Source organism: Pteronotus mesoamericanus, unplaced genomic scaffold (assembly GCF_021234165.1).
Source record: "Pteronotus mesoamericanus isolate MK-2021 breed Mesoamerican mustached bat unplaced genomic scaffold, CSHL_Meso_final scaffold_118, whole genome shotgun sequence".
In the NCBI taxonomy this organism is placed as follows: Eukaryota; Metazoa; Chordata; class Mammalia; order Chiroptera; family Mormoopidae; genus Pteronotus; species Pteronotus mesoamericanus.
The window spans coordinates 11665445-11678828 of NW_026555301.1; the positions used below are offsets into that span (position 1 = coordinate 11665445).

General features: G+C 36.3%; 1 protein-coding gene across 4 annotated transcripts in view; it reads right to left on the reverse strand.

Annotated features, from left to right (window-relative positions):
- TWSG1 (twisted gastrulation BMP signaling modulator 1) overlaps positions 1-13384 on the reverse strand; it is a 90418-nt gene that overhangs the window by 12785 nt on the left and 64249 nt on the right. The window lies entirely within an intron of this gene.

Here is a 13384-nt window from a genome sequence, read left to right on the forward strand (position 1 = left end):
AAAGAATGATGGGACATGTTGAGAAAACACAGGAGCCAAACTGAAGGGGATCCCCCGCTGGCCAAATTGATAATTTAACACTAAAATAAATGACAGAAATGGATTACCACCTTGTGAATAAAATAGAAATTGGTAAGTCCTTTTATTATAAATTAATGAATTAGTACATGGAGGAGAATGGAAAAGCTCTTCCTTTTACTAGAGTGCCAACTGATAAATGTAGAAGAAATGAAGGAAATAGAAAATCACCATTTGGCACCCATGATAGAGGTGTGTGATTTAGATGAAAGTTGTCAATGGATGCTAGGGCTAATGGGTGAGGTTTGATGAGTAACATATTGATGTACTCCTGGAAAACCCTCTACAAAATACTAATGTGAAAAAGTTTGGCAGACACCAGAGTGACCACAAGATCAAGGTTAACACTGCCAGTGATGTACTGCATAGATTCATTTCAGTGATGTTGTTGCCAAGAATGTATGGCTTAAGTATGATCATCAATCAACATGAGGTGGATCAAAATTGAGTGTCATCCTACATAAAGTAAGGCTTGTAGTTATTAAACTGTCAAGGGAAAGACTAAGAGACTGTTTCAGATTGAACGAGCCTGAACAGACAGGGTAACTAAATTGAAAGGATCCTAGACCAGAAAGAAACAAGAGATACTGTTGAGTTGGCAAAATACAAATCGGGTTTGTGGATTGGGTGGCAATGCTGTTGGCTTTCTGATTTGGAGGGCTATATGCTCCTTACGTAGGAGAATGTCCTTGTTGTTGGAAAATCCAGACTGGGGTATTTAGTAGTGATGGGACATCACCTGTAAAGCCTGCCTTCTGAATGTTCAAAAGAGTCTACGGCCATACCACTCTGAACACGCCTGATCTTGTCCAAATGTTCAAAACAGATGAATGATTACGGGGGCGGGGGGGCGGTGTGCCCATACATGTGTGAGTGTGTGAGTGAGTGTGTGTGTGTGCAGGGAAAGGGAAAGAGCCTGGGTTACTGAGCAATGGAACAAATTCATTAATGTTAAGAACGGGGGAATCGGGGTGAGAGGATAAGGGGGTCTTTTTACCCTTCTGGCAAATTTTCTCCACATTTGAAATTATTTCAAAATGAATTCTTTTAAAATACATTTTTAAAAGGAGAAAATGGCAGAAAAGAATTAGAGATACTGACCACAGAAAACTTTTTCAGGGAGTTTAAAAAGGAGCTATAAAAAGAAGAGCTGAGAAAATGTTTAATTAGCCCCAGCTTTTGAGTTGTCTTAGCTGCCACTATGTAGGGAAAAGAACTACCCCAAAGAAACATGCTCAAAATGTAGACTTGTGAGCTAATTAAATGATTATTATGGTTTTAAACCACTATGTTTTGGGGTAGGTTGTTTAATAGCAGTAACAACTGCAACAGAGTTCTCTGGATTCCCTTTTGTGAATATTATACTTTTAAAAAATTGATCCGAGAGAGAGAGAGAGGAGATGTGAGCGAGAAACAATGACTGGTTGCCTCCCATATGCGCCCCAACCAGGGACTGAACTTGCAACCTAGGTATGTGCCCTGAGCAGGGACTGAACCCACGACCTAGGTATGAGCCCTGACTAGGAATCAAACCTATAACCTTTTGGTGTATGGGATGATGTCCCAACCAACTAAGCCACTTGGCCACGGCAAGAACATTATACTTTTAAAGGCTAAATAATTCTTTTATTTTACTTTTTAAAAAAAGATTTTATTTATTTATTTTTAGAGAGAGGCAAAGGGAAAAAGAGAGGGAGGGAAAAAGAGAGGGAGGGAAACATTGATGTGCGAGACAAACGTAGATTGGTTGCCTCTTGGACACCCCCAACTGGGGACCTGACCTGCAACTCAGGCACAGGACCCACCTGGCAATTGAACCAGTGACCCTCCGGTTCACAGGCCCGTGCTCAATCCATTGAGCCACACCAGCCAGGGCTAAACTATACTTTTAAAGGCTACTGAGTATAAGGTGAAGTTTTTCTTCTTTTTCAAGGTTAAAAGTTTGAAAAATTAGATGAAATTTATGAATTCCTCTATTTTATAAATTTAGGGAGACAGAAAAACCATCTCATGTGTTTTCCACAATTTTTTATTTTAAGGAACATGACCAGAGCTGAGAATAACAAGGTTGTCCATGATCTTTGTAAAATCTTTCAATATAGCTGAACTTTTATGATTTAGATTGCATGATGAAGTCATGGATTAAATGATCAAATATGACTCCTTTGTTCACAAAAGAGGAAACAGGCCCAGATAAGTGAAATGATCTGTCCAATGTTATATAATCTAGGATTAGAGCCAAGATTATGATTCAGTCTGATTTCATGTCTACTTCTCTAATAATAATTCTAATAATACTTAGAATATTTGTTTATACAAATGTGCATAATATATTCTTCTATCAGATTCTATAATGAATGAAAATTAGTAAACAGAGATGAAAAACTAAACAACTGAGTTCAACAGTTCAAAAAGCTAAAAGAAACTCCAGAACTCATTACAGGAAATTTCATTAAAAATCTCTTTTGGAGTTCTGTACATTTAATAACCTTAGGTAAAAAACATTTCTAATTTAAATCTCAACACACTTCATTAAAACCAGTAAGCATGAAGTAAATGCTTGCTAGACAATATTTTTCTATAGAACCATTAAAAAGTATTCATCTATCTTCTGTGCTTAATTAGCATTATAGTCAAAGAAATAATCACAAAAGGCTCTTTCTAGGCAATGCTGATTTTGACACTTCATTTCCTGCCTGAAGCACTCTTCTAATTGTGTATTCTTTCAAGCTTGGTAAACTATGAAATCTTCCAATGATGTGGGGGGCTGTCCTGTTGAGGGGAGGAGTAGCCTTTTGAAATTTATGTAAATTCTTTAGCTGTCCATATTCATTATGTACAACAGATTAATTTCTGTGGACAGTTACTAACCACCCACAGTTTAAGTCAGTTAATAAAACCTTTCTGGGAAGCATCTCATATTGTCTTGAAGTTTGTCATTGTTGGAGAGCTTTTCTTTAGTTGGGTACACAGTTCATTTTTCGAGCTCTCCTTTCTCTTCGTGATCATTTTCTTAAGATAGCGTGGTACTATAACGGGGTGCTGAGCTAGAGGTCTCCAAAACCCCCATTAACCTGGTTTCTGGGAAGGGGAAGCAGAGGAGGGCCATTGAAGAGTTATCTGTACATCTAAAGAACTTGGCCAGTGTTTTAGTAATGCTAATAGCTGTGTGTGCCTCCTGTGCCCTCACCCTGGGAGCCAGGGAGATGGGTGTGACTCTAACTGGTGATGCAGCTGGGATGCAGTCCCCCAGCTACAGTGCCTGCTGGAGAAAGGCTTGGAGGAGGTTGTCCTACAGGTTCTCCTATGTCAGGGGTCATGCCTACCCAGACTAACAATGGCGGCCAAGGAAGGCAGAAGAGACCAGAGTACTGGCAGGTGTAACCCTTTGTGGGAGGAACTAGAGACAGGGTTTTGGAGGAAGATCCACCCAGGGTTTAAACCCAAGTGCGGGGCAGCTATGCTGTCTTGGCAGTGTGGTTTGAAAGGATGCAGAAGGACCCCATCAGCACACCATGAGGAGGGCCAGGCATAGTTTTGGATTAAGAGCAGGAGTGGAGCCTAGCCTAGCAGAGACGACTGGGAGAAGCTGGAATGTTGAAATAGGAATCTGCCTAGCTAAGCTACAGACTTCTATTTCTTTTCCTGAGAGATTATACCTCTGACTGGCCTGGTCTTGCCAGGGGAGGCAGGACTGTGTGTGATTGTGGGTGTTTCTTTTGTTTTTAAGGGAGTGGGATTTAATGGCAGAATTCCACCATTGTTCTAAATGTCTAACTTTAGAATAAGTAGTTCCTTTCCATTTTATAGAACTCTTGACTATGGGGAGATCATGGTTTTATTGGTGGTGGACAGCAGAACCCAGAGTGGTTCTATTTCACTTTGTGGCACTACATCAAAATTTAAATACTAATTATACTAAAAAATTTCAAAGTTTGTTACTTTGTGGCATTCTCTCACTACATCAAAATTTAAATACTAATTATACTAAACATTTTAAAGAAACTGATTCTGTACATGACAGGGAAGCCAAAAATCAGGAACCAAGTGGCAACAATTGAAAAGGAAACCATTTCAAATCCTTTCAGCGCATACAATTCTGATACTATTCTTTCACAAAGCCAGAATTCACTATCATGCTTTTGATCTACAAATACTAAACACAAATAATTTTTCTGTTTATGTTTAATTATTTTGTTTATGTTTATGTTTAATTCTTTTATGTTTATGTTTAATTCTTTTGTATATATGACCTGCTGTCATCATACATTTGAAAACCAAGAATATGTTAAAGTATTAAATAGAATTTACTCAATGAAACCATATTTTAGTGTAGAAATTAAGACTAAGGGGTGAAAGTTACTATTTTCTCAAATGAATGTGCATGGTTAAACAACAAATAGTCCACAAGATCTTATAATGAAAAGCAACATTCCTTTTCACTCCTCCCAACACCCTGCCCCAATTCCACTCCCCACACACAGCCACTTTAAAATAAATAAAATCTTTAAAAAATATAAATGAAAGTCTGTTTGTAAGTTTCTCTGGTGGTTACCTTTACAAGAATTTAAATAAAAAGAACTGATTTACAAGTAGCAGTAAAAACATCTTTATATATTAGGAAAAAAATGAAGACTAAGTTCATTTATACTAACCCTCTCACCTATATTTCTAATATCTAATAACTGTATTACTCTAATATTATAAATTGTTTCCTTTATAATTTTAAATAAACTTCTAATTTTTATTCCACTCCTCTTAATTCTCACAGCAGATAAAGATTGTGGCATCTTTCCAACTTCCTTCCCTCATCATCCACTTCTCCTAACTTTTACATCGACAAACTTGATAACTACATTCTGTTGCCTATACACAATGAAATCTTATTGTCTTACTATATGGTAATTCTAAAAGTTGAAACCAGTGAATAGCAGTTACCTAATATGACACTGTGAATATTGTTTCCTACAGAACGGATATATGATAGAATTTCCCTGTCCAATGTCATTACCAGGGGAAAATGTTTCTAATTTCAATATAAAATGAACTTTTCCTTGAACATCACAAAATATTGAAAACCATACTGCATTTCATACAGCATTGAAGATGAGGTCTTCTTGCCCAAAAATATTAAACCTGGATTAAACTTTTACAATTAGCTTCAAATTACTAGAAACACAGAGGGATAGAGGGGCAAGTTAAATGATATCTCAAGGAAGCAGTCAAATCCTTAATGTGAGATGTTCTGTAGAAAAACTGATACTGTTTCTTCAACATATCAAATTACATGAAAAAAGAGCGGGTTAAAGGAAGAATAAAAGACACAAAAACCAGATACAATACAAGGACCTTATTTGGACCAACTTTAATAAATCAACTATAAAAACACATTTTGGAGATATCTAGAAAAACATGATCATAAACTGAATGTTAGATTATGCCAAGAAACTATTGTTAATTTTGTTACATGTTAATAATGGCATTATGTTTAAAAAAGTAAATGTCTGCCCTGGCCGGGTGGCTCAGTTGATTGGAGTCCACCCTGTACACCAAGAGCCTGCTGGTTCAATTCTTGGATGGGGCACATACAGGAGGCAACTAATGGATGTTTCTTTCTCACATGGATGTTTTTCGTCCTCCCCCTTCCTCTCTCTCTAAAATCAACTTAAAAAAAAATATCCTCAGGTCATGATTTTAGAAGAAGTAAATATTTTCTTTAGAGATTGATATTAAAGAATGTAGGGGTAAAAGTATATTTACTATCTGTAATTTGCTTTTAAGTACTTCTGCACAGACAAGGGAAAACAAGGGGATGGATGAAACAACTGTGGCATATCCTTAATAATTACTGAATCCAGTGATGGGTGTATATGAATTCATTATGCTATTCTCTCCACTTCTTTGTATATGTGAAAATTTTCCCAATAGCAAGTCAACTGCCATATTTAATTCCATATTTATAGACTAATATTTCTTGGAAATTTTTTTCTTGTGGACCACAGACAAGCTTATAGCAGATCTTGAAAACTCACTCTCTTTCTTAGTTAGGGGCTTGATATCCTATGGAACATATTTTCTTCTCAGAGATCTCACTTACTGTTTAGTCAGACTAGTTGTCTCCTAGGTCTATTATTTATATTTTTATTTTTCTATATATTATGTTGTTTTGTCATCTTGGAAAAACCTTTGTGCATGGGGCAAGGTTGCTTCTCCTGGGGTCAGACAATTCTTGGAGCTAGGAAAGGGCTCATTTGGTAGCAAACTAATTAATCCAGACCCATACCTCTTCTATCAGACCATACACCCCAGAAGGTAATATTCTTCTGCCTTAATTATCCCAAGACCAGATACAAGGCAACTAGAAACCACCCCTACAGGCCCAAAGCCCATGGGAATTATTCAAACTAGCCAGTTCTAAACTGTTTGCCCTTCCGGCCTCATTTTTCCTGTAGAAACCCCATTGAAGGCTTCGGCCTAGATTTTCCTCTTGCTCCTATCTTCTGCTACTTAACCAAAACCTGGTCCTTCCCTGTGACCCTGTGACAGCAAATACTTAAGGCTCTGCGCTTTACAATGTAACAGGAGTGCAGAGAGAAAGAAATATGGCCCAAATGAAAGAACAGATCAAAGCTCCAAAAACAGAACTAAGCAATGAACACACAGCCAATCTATCAGGTGCACAGTTCAAAACACTGGTAATCAGGATGCTCACAGGAATGGCTGAATATGGTCGCAAAATGGAGGAAAAAGTGAAGGCTATGAAAAATGAAATGAAGAAAAATATACAGGGAACCAATAGTGAAGGGAAGGACCAGGACTGAAATCAATGATTGGGAGCAAAAGGAAGAGATGGACATTCAACCAGAACAGAATGAAGAAACAGGGATTCAAAAAAGTGAGGAGAGGCTTAGGAACCTCTGGGACAACTTTAAACTTTCCAACATCTGAATCATAGGGGTGCCAGAAGGAGAAGAGAAAGAGCAAGAAATTGAAATTTTGTTTGAAAAAATAATGGAGAACTTCCCCAATCTGGCAAAGGAAATAGACTTCCAGGAGATCCAGGATGCCAGAGAATCCCAAAGAAGTTGAACCCAAGGAACAACACATCAATGTACATCATAATTTCATTACCTAAGATTAAAGATAAGGACAGAATCTTAAAAGCTGCAGGAGAAAATGATACAGTCACCTACAAAGGAGTTCCAATAAAACTATCAGCTGATTTCTCAAAAGAAACCTTGCAGGCAAGAAGGGGCTGGCAAGAAGTATTCAAAGTCATGAAAAGGCAAAAAGTATTCAAAGTCATGAAAGGCAAGGACCTACATCCAAGATTACTTTATCCAGCAAAGCTATTATTTAGAATGGAAGGGCAGATAAAGTGCTTCCCAGATAGGGTCAAGTTAAAGGGGTTCATCATCACCAAGCCCTTATTATTGTGAAATGTTAAAGGGATTTATCTAAGAAAAAGAAGATCAAACTCACAACTCTCAACAACTGAACCAAAAAAAAAAGAAAAAAGAAAAAAAGAACAAAAACTAAGCAAACAACTAGAACAGGAAGAGAATCACAAGAAATGGAGATCAGAGGGGAGCAGGCAGGGGGAGAATGGGGAAAAAGGTACAGGGAATAAGAAGCATCAATAGTAGGTACAAAATAGACAGGGGGAGGTTAAGAATTGTATAGAAAATGGAGAAGCCAAAGAACTTATATGTACGACCCATGGATGTGAACTAAGGGTCGGGGGGCAATGCTGGTGGAGGGGAGGGTGCAAGGCAGAGGGAAATAAAGGGGAGAAAAAAATGGGGGCAACTATAATAACATAATCAATAACATATATATTAAAAAAGAAATAAAATATGATGGTGAGAAGTACACTTTGAGTTCTTGCTATCTAAAAATGTTTTCATTTTACACATTCTTGATCAATAACTTGTTAGGTCAGAGTAATTTTCCCACTGACCACTTAATACACTGGCCCGGCAACACTGGTAAGAAAGAAGTCTGATGGCAGAGATTCTTTTTTTCCTTCACATCACATATCTACGCAGTCACCATGTTTTACAGTTTTTTATCACCTTATTATTTCTCCTTTCCATTTCTACTGTTTTTACCTTAGTTTAGGACCTGTTTTTTTAAATTTATTTTTCAATTACAATTCACATTCAATAATATTCTGTATCAGTTTCAGATGTACAGCATAATGGTTAAACTATAGTGTACTTTACAGAGTGGCCCCCAATATTTCAAGTATTTTCAAGTACCAACCTGGCCTCATACATAGTTATTATGATATTATTGACTATATTGACTATGCTGTAATTTACATCTCTGTGACTCTTCTGTAACTACCAGTTTGTACGTCTTATTCCCGTCTCCTTTTTTACTCCATCCCCCAACCCCTCTCTTCATCTATCAACTATCAGTCTGTTTTCTGTATCTGAGTGTTTCTATTTTGTTTTTTTAGATTCCACATATAAGTGAAATCATATGGTCTTTGTCTTTCTCTGTCTGACTTATTTCATTTAACATAATACCCCCTAGGTCCATGCATGCTGTCATAAAAGGTAAGATTTCAGTCTTTTTTTAATAGGTGAGTAGTATTCCACTGTGTAAATGTACCACAATTCTTTTATCCACTCATCTGTTGATGGGTACTGGGGTTGCTTCCATTTCTTGGCCACTGTAAATAACCCTGTAATGAACATGGGGGGTGCATATATTTTTTTGAATTAGTGTTTTGGGTTTCTTTGGCTATATTCCCAGAAGTGGAATTGCTGGGTCGTAAGGCAATTCCATTTTTAATTATTTAAGGAACTTCGACACTGTTTTCCACAGTGGCTGCTCGAATCAGCATTCCCACCAACAGTGTACTAGGATTTGGTCCCCTTTCCTCCACATCCTCGCCAGCACATGTGGTTTGTAATTTATTGATGACAGCCATTCTGACAGGTGTGATGTGGTATGTCACCGTGGTTTTGATTTGCATTTCTCTGATGATTACTGATGTTGAACAATTTTTCATTCTGTTACTGGCCATCTGTATGTCTTCCTGGGAGAAGTGTCTATTCAGGTTTTCTGCCCACTTTTTAATTGGGTTGTTTGGTTTTTTTAGTGTTGTCTGAGTTCTTTAAAAATTTTAGATATTAATCCCTCACGGCAATTTGATTCTTATTCTTTGCACATGAACTCTGAGGTTCTTTCTGAAATCATTTAGAATATTTTTTAGCAAGGCAATTGTAAAATTTTGTGAGGATATGACTAGACTCTGTAGTCTAGTAGTCTTTGTAGACTCCTGGTTTTTCTCTTGGCTTTGGATAATTTTCTTCCTTTTTTTTCCTTTGATAATTTCTTTCCTCCTTTTTTATTCTTTTCTGGAATATCTATTTTTTTCTGTTATATTTTACATCTATCTGTTTGCTCTATATGCTATGACATTCCAAAGTTATTTTTAGCCCCTCTTGATCATTTTTCCAACCAAAATTTAAATTTACAAATGCATTCTTGCTGTTTTTCATAATATAGGTAAAATATTTTCTCAAATTTCTCTAAAATATAACAGTTTTCTTAAAGATTTATTTCCTAGAGATTTCCTCCATGACTTTTTACTTTGTTTTTTCTTTCTAGGTACTGTGTTTTCCTTGCATGACTGGGGACACCTCCCTCCCCTGCAATACCGGAATAAGGAGCCCTTCACTCAGGTACTAACAACACACAAATGGGGTTCTAGTTCTTTCCAGCTAATTCCTTCAATTCCTCTAGATAGAATCTCTCCATTCCCCCATCCCCCAGATTAATTGGGAACTTTTCCTGAAGACTGAGGGAGGTGGTACGGTAACAAGTCATGCAGCTATTATATAGACAGGCCTTCAAATCATCTTGCTATTTTCAGATCTATTTCTTACTCCTACACCCCAAAAAAGGCAAGGATGAGCATGAAGACACTTTGGGGTTTAGTTGGAAAGGCCACTCCTAATCCTACCATAACCGCCCCCTTTTTTGCAAATTATTTTGGTGTTTCTTCTAACCTGTTTACTAAATAGCAAGCTTCTCCAGCTTTCTTTTTAGATATTTCTCCGATTATAACTCTTCCCTTTCTTTCTCTTTGTTGTTAGAGTTTACTTCCAGTTGTATTCCTTTATTTCATTTTACTGAAGTCTGAAGTGCAAGGAAGAAAATGTATGAACTTAAACTACGTTGAACCAGAAGTCAGTTACTTTAAGAAGTTGGAAAACGTAATGAATTCCTCTCCACCCCCCAATCTTTTTCCCCCAGATTCTTGTATCAGACGACTTCCTACAGGATGTCTCCACCTGAAAACCTTATACGCCCCTCCAAGTCAACTATCCCAATCATCTTCCGCAGCACACACAGGCGTTTTAACTGCATTCTATATCTTGGTTCCAAAGTGTCATCATGTCTGGTCAAGTTTAACCTTCTAATTATTTTTCAAATGAAGCCACATTTCTTCATCTCTGCTCCCCAGGCAAATTTTCATAAAGTATTGACCACACCGAGAAATACTATACTGTATTTTGGTGGATTTTAAACTGTATCTTTCATCAACTCCAGCTACTTTAAAATACATGTTACTGAATTTTACCATCTCTTATCCCTCCTTTTGGCTATTATTTTTGTGGGTTCAGTCACTTCCCCCTCACTTACTAATAACTTCAATACCTGGACCATTTCATTCCCATCACTATACCCACTGTCATTCTTGACAAAATCAATATTTACAGTGAAGATCCACTCTGGCCTTTGTTCCTTGACCTCTTTAGTGATAACGATTTTAAAATCTACCCCACTTCAGTCCCCCAACTCATATGTCAATTATTAATTCCCTTCTTTTCTCATATCCTACATACAATTCAAACCAAACTTGGACAATTTACCTCCAAAATATTTCCGAATATGAGTTGCACCATTCTACTGCTATCATAATCCTAGTCTAACATATCATCATGTTTTAAATTGAACTACTGCAACTGCCTAACTGATCCCCATCTCGTCTTTTCATATCCTGAAGTCCACCTTCCACATAGTAGCCAGAATTACCATTTAAATATGTAATTCAAGTTATCACCACTATCCAATGGGTTTCCATTACACTTAGGATACAATCCAAACTCCTTCCCATGGCCTCCAAGACCTGGTCCTTGCCGACCTCTCTCATTTATCTCTCCATTCCCCTTATTTACTAACATCTGGCCGCACTGATCTTTCCATGCTTCAAACCTGGACCATCAGCCATTGTATTTAAAACACTAATATTCTGATATTAAGTGGTTTGCATCAATTTCTTCTTGTTGTTTGCTAAAGTTACTAAATTCTAGAGCTTGTTGAGATAAACTCTTGCTAATTCTTCAAAAAGTTAGAACTTCCCAGTGCTGACAAAAGAAACAAAAACTCTTTAACATGTGTGATTCACATGTGTTTTTTCTAAGTGAAAAAAAAAAAAGACCAAATGTTATTAAAGGATACCTATGATCTAAGTAACAATAATATTACTGTAAAGGTATCTTGGAGTTCATTATACTTCTTATACCACAAAAAGTGTGAAAAATATGAACTCCTTTACTGGAAGGTATGAGAAACCTTTAGGGAGAGGGACTGGGGGCACAAGAAAAGGAGACATTTCATTATATATACCTTCCTGTATTATGTGAATTTACTGTATATAATAATTTGTTTTTAAATTATACTTTAAAATATATGTGTTAATAGTAGTAGATACTGCAGATACTTTTCTATATTTTTCTAAAATTCAACACAATACTCTCACCTAAATAGCCTACTTAGATGTGCAAAATTATTAGTTTTCTTTAAAATATTGAATATATTAATACCCTAGATACTTAAAAAAAAAAAGAATCCATTTGAATAGCAGTTTCTAAAGTATAGTCTATGAACTCATTGGAGTCTCCAAGATTGTTATAGGGGATCTTACAAAGAGTCAAAATAATTTTCATAAGATTTTTTTTGTTGTTTTACAGTTCTAACATTTGCACTGATGGTTTAAAAGCAATGATGGGTAAAATACTTGGTGCCTTAGCTCAATTCAAGGCAGTGCCACCAAACTGTTACTAGTAGTCATTGTCTTCTTCTTCACCACCAAATACCATTTTTAAAAATGGGGGGACCAGTTTCACCTAAGAAAATGCTTAATGAAGCATTAACAATCATTAGTTGCATTACAGGCGGACTGTGGAACACACGACTTTTTAGTATCTGTGTGATGGGCTGGGAAGTATGCAGAAAAAACCTGCTAAATACTTAAGTACAATGCTTGTACCAAAGAAATCATTTACTGAGTTGTAAGCTGAACTAGCCACTTTTTCCTTAGAACAGTATTTTTACTTAAAATAGCTACCAAACTATTACTATGAAGAGTTATTTATCTGATAGACATTTTATTGAAAATTAATGAAGTGAGCATGTTACTTCAAGGATGCGCCTCAGTATTTGTTACTGATAATAAAATGTAAGTTTTCAAGCAAAAATTATAATTTTGGAAAACATATCAGCCACCATGACTTGACAGTTTCCTAATACTTAAGTACTCTTCTGATGAGATGAGTGGTAAAGTTAATTAATGTGACTTTTGGGATATTATATAATGAATGTGTCAATATTTGGAAGATTTGCATAATTCAGAGAAATCATAATTTCCAATGACCAATGCATGATGTTATAAAATTATGCATGGGTGAAAGTTATTCCAAAGTTCAGGACAATCCAAGGGATTCTGATATAGCAGAGTTCTGAAGAGTTTCAGAATCTGCTTCTATATTCTACTTTGCAACTCACATTTAAGAAATTACCATTTGTCCAGTGTGGGTGCAGTATCAAAGAAGAATATTCATACTATCTGAAAGGCTATTAAAAATTCTCTTGTCTTTCTAATTACTAAACAGCTATGTGAGGCTGGAATTTCTCTGTATACTTCAAACACAGCAACAGATCACTAAAGATTGAATTTTTCAGGTCTTGAGATTAAAAGAAAAGTTTGAAAATATCTGCATTAGAAGAGACTGTAGCCGTTGTAGCTAGATCCCTAAAGTAACGTACCCTACAATTATCCAGAAAAGGCAGAGGGATGCAGAGCATGCAATCAAACAGACGTCATTTTAAGAGTGGTATTAAGAGTAGGCAGATAAATACAGGAGATAAATCAGAACTTCCAGGGGGTACATATAGTTTTTAAAGGAACTAAATTAATACTATTGTTTTTTTTCTGGAAAAAGAACGATTCCTATTGTTTTTAAACTACATATTAATCAAAAAAAGAAAGAAGGAAGGGAGGGAG